Below are 12,177 nucleotides of genomic sequence, written 5' to 3'. Positions count from 1 at the left end.
AACATTAAATTTATGCTTAAATCTATATGCGATACATTATGCATATAATTATAATTCACGATAATATCGCATATGGAAGTAACTGGAATAAATTTGGACTATTTCCTTCGGAAGTTTACATGACTGTCTTGTCAAAAGGCCTCCCTCGTGTTTACATATTTCGACAGGTCGAGTTGTTCTGGGACTAGGAACAATGGTAAGTGCAAAGTTATATAGATTTATATAAATTAATTATTTTTGCAACGAGTTCAAAGTAATGTTGATTATCAGTCGACTCTATTTCAAGATCTGAGAATGATTTGCATATTTTTGGGCGGAGAACATAGCATATGCATGCTTGTATTACTGCCGCCATAGATTATCATTAGAACCACTGGTAGATCTACAACAAATCATTCTCAGATCTTGAAATAGAGTCGATGCAGAATTAACGCATTGTTTCATAGATAGTGAATCGATCAGAATAGACAGAATAGATCATTGTCATAGAAAAAAACGTTGATGTATTTTTTGCATTCGAATTGACATAATTTGAACATAGACTCTGCATCTATGCCATAAAATATGTCTGATCGGACGTGCTGAATCATCCGGCAAAAACCATCAATATATTTAGAGTAACATTAATTAGAATCAAGGTCTACTGTGCATTTAATCCGTCATATGTTTGTTTTAGATGAATGAATACCTGCACCATGGAAACAATGTCATTTGCAAGTTTTTTGAACCTGTGCTGGGCGTTCGCATTGACACTTCTTGTTCAACAGGAATACATGATGTCGACCAACAGTACAGCTAGGTAAATGTCAATGTTCTGTATATATTCTACAATAAATTTGTAAAATAAAAAGAACAATGTCTATAAGTAAGCTAAAGAAAGGACACCTCTGCATAGCTGACAAGGTCAAGGGTCTGGATGAAGCATGATCATGCACCAAAATATCAACAAATTTAAACAATGGAATGAAATAACATACAGTAGGCCTATATTACAGCAAGATGTGATTAATAAATAGTATCATAATTATTTATTTTACATGGCATGCATGAATTGTTCAACTTCATAAATCAGCTGTGCTGTAGACCTACAGAATCAGCATAAAGAAATGAAGCTACATGAGTAGTTTTAAGATACATTAATCCACACTTGTCAAGATTCCGTATATAATGCTGATTTCCTTATATGGGTGGTTTTCAAAATAATGAAGCTGTTTCTTCTTTTTCACCTTACTTTAATTCAGTTCAGTTTTAGAATGTGTTTTGGGGCAAATCATATCCAAATCAATGTATTCAAAAAATGTGTCCAATTTCAGATGAATGGCTCAAGCATTTTTAAAGTTATGTTAAATTAAATAGCTAATTTTGTCCCCCCTGCACCAAAAGTGTGACATTTTGCATGAAGGATAGTTTTCAACAGTGAACTGTGTTTTACTTTTTCAAACCAAACTTAATTGTTACAGCTTTGGCTTTTCTTATGAAATCTAAACTCTGTACATTTAAAACAAAATACTTCTTTTCATTAACTACATTTTATTCTTACCAATAGTTCATGTCTTGTGATGGAAGCCCCTTCATAAAAAATAGTGATACATTTAAAAATTGAACACTACAATTTCATAAGCCCATTACTTTTCTTAAGTCATAATGTTTTTCTAAGATCTTTATCCTTACAGCTTTGAAGACACCTTATGATTTTATTGTTTTATAAATCAACTTGCTCAGAATCTTCATATAATTATGTTTATACACCCAAAAATGTCCCTTGTAAGTATTCTTTAGATAAAATGGGTTTTCTATTTAGAGGAAAATAAAGTAAAAACCCAGATGTTTTACACTGATTTTTAATATGTGTCCCCTGTGCATCTCTTAAAAATCACCAGACATTTTTGAAATTTTGAATGTGGTTTATAAACCTGCAAAATGTGAGAAAAAAAAAGTTTTATAATAATATGTTAATTATTTTTCATTCAGCAACAACTTTTCTAGGTAAAATTTTATTTTTATGTCAGATTTGTGCAGAAAGGGTGATTTTAAAAACCAAAGTCCACAAACATTTATTAATTAAGTTTCAAACTATACACAAACACCTATTCATATATGTTGAAAAACATTTACTGTTATACATATTTCCTTGTCATAAAACACTGCAATATTTATCACCCATCTTACTGTAAATTCTCTGAACTTATGAACTGAAGGCTGTTCAAAATATTATCTGATTGGTATTTCTCAACACTTTCCCAAAGTTGTATATTTCCTTGAAATTTGAATTATTTGCTATCATAAAAAATAGGTGACCACCAAAAGAAATAGGTTTGAATTTCCAACCCCTATGTCACACTTTTGCTTCATTATTTTGAAAACCACCAATATGTTTCCTCATAGTTTTTTTATACTATACTATACTTATTTCAGATGAAGATATAAATTTATTCAAAGAAATAATGGGACAATGAATGCTAAAATTGCCAAGAAGAAGACTGCCAATTTACACACCATTTTATACAGGTAGGTGTTTAAAAGTGTTTTGAAAATAGATATGGCATTCAGCATTTATTTTACAAACTATAATAACTGATTTTAGAATTATGTTATGTACATTGTACTTTTAAATTGTTTTTAATGTGAAGTGTCAGAATTTTATAGAGAAATCACAGTTAATTGTGAAAGGAAAATGTATGTATATATAAATGTACATGTTGGGCTTTTTGTTTTAGTTACAGTATGATATGGTGAACAAAATGCCTCAATGCAGCCAGTTCTAGAGCTTTGGCTAGACTATGAACAGTAGACATCAAAAGGTACAAGATAGTTTAGAGCTGCATTTATTATTTTTTTATGTAATTACTATTTATCAGTTCAAATGAAACTTGGTACATCAGCATGAAGTGGACAGGCACATATTGTCAGGACTATCAAATTTGATTATTTGTTTCTACAGTTATTATGTCATTTTCTTTTTCAGATTGTCATATCATAGCTTCCTTCATACTTTTTGCATTAAAACTCTCTTTCTGCAGATTCCATCATATTCAAATGGATCATGGTATATTTCATGGCCAAGCAGCAGAATTATACACATACTATAGTGGATTTTACATCTGATGACAGTTTTCTAAAGTTATGGTCCTTTTAGAATCTTGAATTAAATGAAAGAGTTACAGTTTCTTTTCTTCTATTCTTTATGTACTCAGCTCCTCCCCCACTTTCTATCCAATGCCCTTGAAACTTGTAATACACTTTTACCTTAAATGTAAAATTAAGGCCTTTATCTATTTTAGCCTAAAATCTAAATTTGGAGTGTTATGCCCCTTTTTATATTTATATAAGAATTATATTTCATCTCCTTCTACAGTTTTCATACTGTGTCACAGTGCAAAAGTAAGTTGATATGAAATTATCAACATGAAGTAGGCATGCACATATTGCAAGACTTCATTTCAGGTTACTTTTTATTGAGTGATGTCCTTTAAAATATCACAAATACACTTACAAGTACATTGTGTATGCCTACTCACATGCCTTATGGACATGAAGTGATCATGTGCCTATATATAGTGTTAGTTGAAAATGGAATGCATGAAGACATACAGGCAAATATATATCATCTGTATGAATTCAAAGCTGTATTTCTTAGTCTTTATTACTTGTGTAAGGTACTGTTTTTCCACTTCTTAATGACATTTTGTTGATAATGTCTGTCAGACTGATAATATTATAATTTTACATTCTAAAATTTTGTGTTTTATGAACATATAAAACATGTTAAGTTTATACTAGTGTAAAAATGGCTAAATTTTTCCATTTCAGATGATCATCTGAAGGGCCACAATTGTTTAAAGCACTGGTCAACAAAAACTGAACTATTTGATGGATCATACATCTGCAGAATGTACTACCATATTTCCAGAATCAGAGAAATAGAAATATCAAGTATTAGAGAGAAAGAAAAGTATGCATCATGTATGAAGAACTGCCTAAGAATAATTTGCAAAATACATTGAAATGTAACAATTGCTAATTGCATAAGGAAGTTAAGGAAGGTGTACTGTTCTGGAAAATATGTGTCCAGTGCAACATTTCTTTTCCAATTTTGTGAGCACAATTCTGAATAAAAATTGCAACATGGCTACAGGGATAATACAAAAGGTTTAATCTTATTTCCAAACACATTGGGGGAATCAGAGAAGAAATATCAAGAATTAGGGAAAAAGAAATAATTGTCATGAATGAAGAACTTACTTTTTATTAATTTACAAAATACTTTTTATCCTCACAACTGTTAATGATATTATGAATATGGAAGTTAAAAGTGTGGACTTTGATTAATCTTCAACTTCTCTGAGCATAGTTCTACATAAAAATTGTAACTTTATAAAATAGTCTTGTAAGACTTTCATACTTGTTTTATAGAAAATGTTTCTGGATGTTTCCAGACCACTAACTCCTAAAAACAAAGAAAAATATCAAACAGGGAATGCCACGCACCAAAAGCGCAGCCTCCTCAAAACGAACCCCCCAGCACGCAAACGCGCGCACCACACACACACACACACACACACACACACACACACACACTCAAAGCTTACACATCAGGACAAAACGAGCAACACACACACACACACACACTCAAAGCCAACACATAGTCAAGGTTACACTTAGATGTCAAAGGTTAAAAGGGTCTGTTTCTGTCTGGTCAATAACTGCAATACATAAAGGGATTTTGGAATTACTCGGCAAAAATGTTCACCATAAAGAGACAACGTGTTATGCGCAAGACCCAAACCCTTGCTCCAAGGTCAAGGTCACACTTAGAGGTCAAAGGTTAATAGAGTCTTTTTGGTGTCTGGTCAATAACTCTGCGGTCCATGTAGGGACTTTTAGATAACTTGGCATAAATGTTCACCATAATGAAACCAGGTGTCATGCCCAAGACCAAGACCCCTAGCTCGAAGGTCACACTTGGAGGCCAAAGGTCAGATACAAAAATGACTTTGTCCCTAGCATTTCTTGTTCATGCATGGAGTGATTTTGATATACAATGGCAAAAATGTTCATCATCATGAGATGGTGTGTCATGAGTAAGAACCAGGCCCCTAATCCTTTGCTGTTACTATAAATAGCTATTACTGTAAAGTTCTATTCTATTAACCCTTACCAAGCTGAACATGATTTATTCTGTCTTTGCGACCACTGTAGATCATGATCAGCCATGCAGTCTGATGATGATCAGCACTGTTCGCCATTCACTCAGTATATTTTTGGTAAGCATCCCGTTTAACAGTAAATGGTACTGTCCAAATTGAAAAATGGACAAGTTCATTATAGAAATTCAGCAGGGTAAGGGTAAATATTAGCCCTAGGAGAAAATTGGGACTACTTTTCTGTAGTACAAAACGCATGTTACATCCAATTTTTGATGTATTTTGACGTAAGGCTACCTGATAAGTACTTTTGTGTGGACTGAGATTTTTTCAGATTAACTTCTCTTTGTTGTCACTATAAACAATATATAGACAACTTTTTATAACTGATCGTAGGGAGAAATCAAGACCATTTATTTGGAGAATAGGGGGGCTATACTATTCGCCCCGGCGTCGGCGTCGGCGTTACCCTTCTTGGTTAAAGTTTTTCGGCAACCTTTGTTTTTCTGTCATATTTTTGTTACTATTGCTTGTATCTTACTGTAACTTCATATAAACATTGTCCAGTATATAAACAAAGTATGTGTAGGGGCTGAGCCCATTATACCCAAGGTCAAGGTCACCAAGGTGTTATACTTAGGTTATTTTTAAGGTTAAAGTTTTTCGGCAACCTTTGTTTTTCTGTCATACCTTTGTTAATATTGCTTATATCTTACTGTAACTTCACATAAATATTGTCCAGTATACAAACAAAGTATGTGCAGGGCTGGGCCCATTATACCCAAGGTCAAGGTCAACAAGGTCTTACACTTAGGTTATTTTTAAAAGGTTAAAGTTTTTCGGCAACCTTTGATTTTCTGTCATGTCTTTGTTACTTTTGCTTATATCATACTGTAAGTTCAACTTTGTCCAGCATAGAAACAAAGTATGTGTAAGGGCTGAGCCCACTATACCCAAGGTCAAGGTCACCAAGGAGTTAAACTTAGGATTATTTTCATGTTTTTTTCCCGAAAACTTTGTTTATAGACATATCTTTGGTATTTTAAAAGATAATGACTTGAAATTAAAAGTATTTGTTTATGATCATCTGCATGTGTGGCTACATACCCCATAACTCTAATTGTGTTTTTGATAGAATTATGCCCCTTTTGTACTTAAACTTTTTTGCAATCTTCGCTCTCTGAATACTACTTTAATGTTACTTTCAAATTTTAGGTGTATTTTAAGGTACCACTTCTGGTAAGGAGTTTTTTGTGGACTTAAAAAATCAAAACTTACTTCCCTTTGTTGCTACTATATAAAACGATTATTCTTGAAACTTTTTACGCTGGTTGTTAGAATTGGATATGTCATTGTTTTGGCTTTCTGTCTACCAAACTTATAGTTTTGTACAGAAAATGTTTTATTATATCATCTTTCTGACGAGCATATATTTAACATCCTGGCACTCTTGTTTTATTTTGTTCATGCCAAGATGCTGTATTGGCATACAGTATAATCGATCATAAAAGTCAGGGCAACATGTACATATTCATTTCATGCTTCTGATGTATACCTAGTTTCAATTCAGTTGGATGGATTTGTTCGACTTAAGTTCACGAGTTTACGATGTGATGAATTAGTTCAAGATCAAATAGGGCAACAACTCCAGAAAAAACAACAACAAGAATTTGTAACAGAGTTAGCAACGTCTCCTGCCTAAGGACATTTGTCCCCTGCCTAGGGACATTTTCATCATACATTTTTCTGGAGTTGTGGCCCTTCTTTTACGACGGATGACAACTACATTGTAGTTTCCTTCTCTTCATTTCAAATAAAACTTGTTAAGCATCATAAACATTATGTAGACATGCGCATTTGTTTCTTGTTCAGTTGTTTAACTTCTATATATTTTTCCTTAATAACATTATTGACCCCTCGTTATTACAAGTTATTGAATGAGACATTTTTGTCGACATCATTCTAGTTCGCTTTGCAACCTCCGTGAAGGAATATTGTCAAACTATACCGATAAGGGGAAGAGTTTGCTTCCTTTTGTAGCACAGCTGTCTATGCATTATTGTGCCTTGCTCATATACATAATACTTTTATTTGTGTGAACATGCATGCATTTGTTATACTGCAAAATAAAACAGTCATCATTGATTACTTTACTTGTCGTCACTTTCATCCTTTTTATCGTAAATAGCACAGTCATACACAGAAGATGCTGTATGCTAAACATATTTTCTCAAAATTCAGACCCAAAATTCCATCAGATGCCACCATTACATAACTATATTTCAAACTTTTGCAGGGGAAGAACACCCTGATTCCTACTCGCGCTGGGAGCTATTTGTCTCACTGGTGACACATTCTTTCTAAACTGTTGCCTCGCTGCATCAAATAAAGGCATTTCTGGATCTGGACTAGCCTGGGAAGCCGTTGACAATAATTGTCTGAAGAAATCTTACCTACATTAAAGATCCAACTTAAATTGTGCTAATTAATGTTAATTGGCATTCATCCGAGTTTCTGATCTTGTCAATTTGCAGGTAGAAAAATGGTTAGAAATTGTCAGACTGGATTCCCAGGCTAGATCCGGACCTGCCCTTAAGTATGATAAAGGCCTTTAAGGTCGATGTCAGAAGAGGGATCTAGCAAAGTTTTACAACATTAAAGCTTATCAACGACTTTGGCAGAGCTTATGAAGTTGTTCTGTTGTCAGGCTTAAGATGCAGGCATACTTAAACTCCAAAACGAAAGCCGTTTTTGTACAATAAAACTCCATCAAGTTTGAATAAATAGTTCAAATGGTTATGAATGTTGTACAGTGATCATTTCTGCGTACAGACTGAAGTATTACCATTAGTGGATTCATAGCGGAGGTCGTGGGGGGGGGGGGGGGGGGGGGGGGGGGGGGGTCACCGGGTCGCTCCCGCCCCTAAAATCGCCGGAGCATAGGTAATTTGTCTGATGTTCTGGTTAAAATAATTGCAAAATATACATTTTTTTCTCGCTCGCTACGCTTGGATACATAATTTGTCTTTTATTCTGACTGAAGAATATGAAATATGCATTTTTTTCTCGCTCGCTACGCTCGCACTAATGATTGATCTTTTGTTCCGGCTGAAAAATATGCATTGCCACGCTCGAAAACTCGAAAATTTAATATGTCTTCTGTTCTGGGTTAAACATAAAAAAATGCATTTTTATCTCTAGCTTAGGTAATTTGTCTTACTTGTTTTTTTTTTTTTTGCTATTATTTTTTTTATTGATGGAAAAAAATGCTTTTTTTCTCGTTCGCTATGCTGGCGCATTTAAAATCTGACAGTTTGCATGAGCTCCAAAAAATTATTTCAGTCCTATGTAAACCCTCTCCATGAAAATCCTCAAAAAACGAACGGCTAAGAAATTCCGAGACACTCGCGAAAGAATAAGTCTGACAATTCATAAGACGTGACTATAATTAGCATGTTATTTGTGTTGATTTTGTCACAAAACCTGTCCTTTGTCAATAACAAATAAAGTACCCCAGAATGCACCAAATGGATCCATTATTTTCATAGTTTTCCGGGGAATCATGCCCTCGGACCCCCTATTTTATCTAGTCTTCAAATATTTTACGCCCCCTCTTACACCAAATACTGTATCCGCCTCTGAGGTAGTCAATTTTTTTTAAAAAAAAGTTATGCATGTAAGAATTTTTTTACAAAGTTTGGAACGATAACGCTTTTATCATATTAAGTAGACCGTTTGAAAAAATGTTGGATAGTTCAATGAATCAAATATTCTAGATTTCATTTCAGGTTGTAGAATATTTTGAAAAAAAATTGATTATTCTTCGAATACTTTTTGACTGTACTATTAGAATAGTGTTATTGGATCTATAAAATCTGCCGAGAATGATAATCGGGATAAAGAACTCTCCCTACAGGTAAGCGGCGTGAAGAACTATCCTTTATTATATTTGGCGGGAATCGAGCATGTTTTCACCGTGCAATATTAGTATTTATAGTAACAAAAAAGTAGTCCGTCATGTCAACAAAACACGATGAAAACAATCGTCTGAAGCATTTTAAAGTATATTTTCAATCGTAAATTGTCAGCCTTTTTGAAAAAGTTTGGGTAATTTAAAGGGTGGCAGGAACTAGATACATGTCTTGTCTGTCCATTAATGCAATTTAAATGGACTCCGCATGTATTTTGAAGCAACCCTTGATTTTGAAAAAACATGACCAATTTTGTTATCAAATTCGTCGTCGTACGACTTATGAAAGAGTCGTAGTCGTAGTTTGATTATCTAGTCGTATACTTCGTTCCAAGACGAATCTATTGGTGTATACTTTTTATGACTTTTGTCCAGTAACAAACCCGCCAATCTTAATTATTTAGACCCACTATTTTTCCGATAGAATGAACCTTAAAGTACTTGAACTCAACAGAACTATTCAAGATAAAAAAATTCAGCCACAATAAACATGGGGTTGTCCGGCTCTTTTCCACTATTTTGAACAAACTCACATGCGTATGAAGAATACTCTCCAGATGGCCGCAAACAGGCAAAACTGGCCCTATCAAAAAGTCATGTTATGCATATTCTGACATTCTCATTTTGTCAAATTGTATATGTACCTACTCTTCTATTCAAATATACAAGTTATTGCAGGTCTTTCACTAAATATTCACCATCAAACAGAGGACCTATTTTCCGCGTAACCACTTCCTTATTACGATCAACCAAGGGCAAATAACTGTGATCTTGTGCCTATATAGACTTTTTTTCTCTTCAAACTAAAATTTATTTTACCAGTACAATCTCAAATGTATAACAAATTAAATCTGAAAGTTTTACCTTTGTTGAACTGACAGCTTTCAAAGTTACATCGGTTAAATCTGAGAAAAAGGACAAAAGAAAAACGAAAAGTTCTATAACTTTTTTGTTCGATGAGATTTTCACCCGAAACAAAAACGGCATATTTCCTTATTATATATCTATACAAATTAAGAGCCAATAAAAGTTTGATTACAATATCACTATTCAAATTTAAGAACAATTATTTATATTACAAAAAGCACATCGAAACGCGTCGTCCACGAAAAACTAAAATGTGAACAAAGAAGAAGCATGTAGCTGTCAAATTCGCCCTTTTTAAGCAGCATCATATGTGGCAAATATGAGAATGAATAGCTTTTGTATATACTTTTCAATGATCATTCATATATATTGCTGCCCTATGTAAAAATGAGCCAGACAGCTCCAAAAAATCCAATACGTGAGCTTACTAAAAAGCTTATGAGTCTCTCTGGAATAAATATTTCACTGAACTCTTACACTTTAAAGACATTAAGTGTACTTTGTACAAAAAAACGTGCACACCATGACCATTTACACTGTACAAAATCTTAAAGCTGAGCTTTCCGGCAAAAACAGCCCCTCCCTATATAAAGAATGATTTAAATGTACATCACTGCAAACTGGCTAAATTTCTGTAAATACCTTAATAAATATTAACCTGAGAACTAAAACTGGTTCTCCTAATTTTTCCGGTGACTAATATCAGTTCAAGTGACCAGTTCATCCATTGTTTTTCCATTATTTTGAAAAATAATGCTGTTCTAATCGAGAAAAAGTCATTGAAATCAGTCTAGATAAATGGTTTTTGAATGATTTCTCTGAAAAAAAAGGTGATTCAATGGGGCTTTATGGAATTTCAATGCTTTTTTACCATTACATTTCGCTAAGGGTATGCCCTTGCCATGCTAATCACACTCTGATTTTTTGTTTACACTTTTATCAATGAGAAAGATGGCGTTGATCCCGAGTTGAGATGACGGGGCATTCAATTTTTACCTGTTTAAGCAAACCTGGTGCGTTAGAAAGAAAAACTCAGAAGTACTAATAAACTTTGATAATGTGGCAGTTGACCTCAATACAGTCTACACTGTTTATTTTCCAATACAGGTAGTTCCAATATTTGCTGCACAATAGATCTATGAAGGATTATCTTTGAACACCCCTGGACTTATTGGACTCACCTGCCACATTATCAAAGTTTATTAGTACAACATTATTTGTTAAACTGGCATTGTAAAGTACGTGTTTTTTCCGTATACAAAAGCTTAATATTTTGTGTTGGATGTACTTTCACGACGACCTGTTTTCTTATTGGAAGTGTCTAGGGGTACGGATCCGTACCTCTAGACAAGCCTGATACGGGTTTTCTAGGGGTACGGATCTCCTTTTTCTAGAGATTTAGGGTTATTTACATCTTAAATTTTGTTGAAAATAAAATAACAAATAAGACTTAACCAGTGTTCACTTAAAACTTTGATTTAAATGATTTACAGATACCAGCGTTCACTTGATTGTTTACCTTCTCTTTTAAATCCTAAATAACCGTGGAACTCCAAATGAATACACTGTTCCGTGCCGATTAGTTTATTGTAAAACAAACTGTTTATAACAGATTAATGAGTGAATCTAACCGCTGAATAAATTATATATGAAATTCGGCAGAAAAAAAAAAACAAGGAGCTGCTTTCAATAAACGCTTGATGCCCCCCCCCCCGTTCCCCCCCCCCCCCCCCCGTGGCATCTTTGTCGATAGAGTTTGCACCTTAGTCCAAAACGAGGTCAAGGTCAAGGTCAAACTGAGGACAGGTGATGTTTGAAGATGATGAATGGTCAATTTACATCTGAATAAATATAATTTAATTCTTGTAAGGGGTATTGATGCTAGACGAAACGGTCCCATTTGGTTAACCAAGAGATGGCCCATATAAAGCAACCAAAGTCCAAAGTGAGGTCACGGTCAAGGTCAAACTGAGGTCAGGTGATGTCTGAAGACAAGGAATGGTCAAAGGTTACATCTGCATTAGTATCAAATCATTCTAGTAAGGGGTATTGATGCTAGACGAAACGGTCCCATTTGGTTAACCTCTATTTAATGATAATTGGCACGGACCTGATTGTTTTAATAATCAATAACAGACATTAAGTAAAAGAAGCTGATTGAGAAAACGTCCCTTGTATCTCGTAACGGCTGCCAAA

The 12,177-nt window shown here is 34.0% G+C and overlaps 1 long non-coding RNA gene across 1 annotated transcript; it reads left to right on the top strand.

Annotated features, from left to right (window-relative positions):
- Positions 1–681: 681 nt before the first annotated feature.
- On the top strand, positions 682–4,382 carry LOC123562517 (uncharacterized). Its single transcript, XR_008367163.1, has 4 exons — positions 682–799; positions 2,416–2,508; positions 2,718–2,801; positions 3,811–4,382. It is a non-coding gene; the product is annotated as an uncharacterized LOC123562517 (long non-coding RNA).
- Positions 4,383–12,177: the final 7,795 nt, after the last annotated feature.

This window comes from Mercenaria mercenaria, chromosome 14 (assembly GCF_021730395.1).
Source record: "Mercenaria mercenaria strain notata chromosome 14, MADL_Memer_1, whole genome shotgun sequence".
In the NCBI taxonomy this organism is placed as follows: Eukaryota; Metazoa; Mollusca; class Bivalvia; order Venerida; family Veneridae; genus Mercenaria; species Mercenaria mercenaria.
This window is presented reverse-complemented; position numbering and strand designations above follow the sequence as displayed.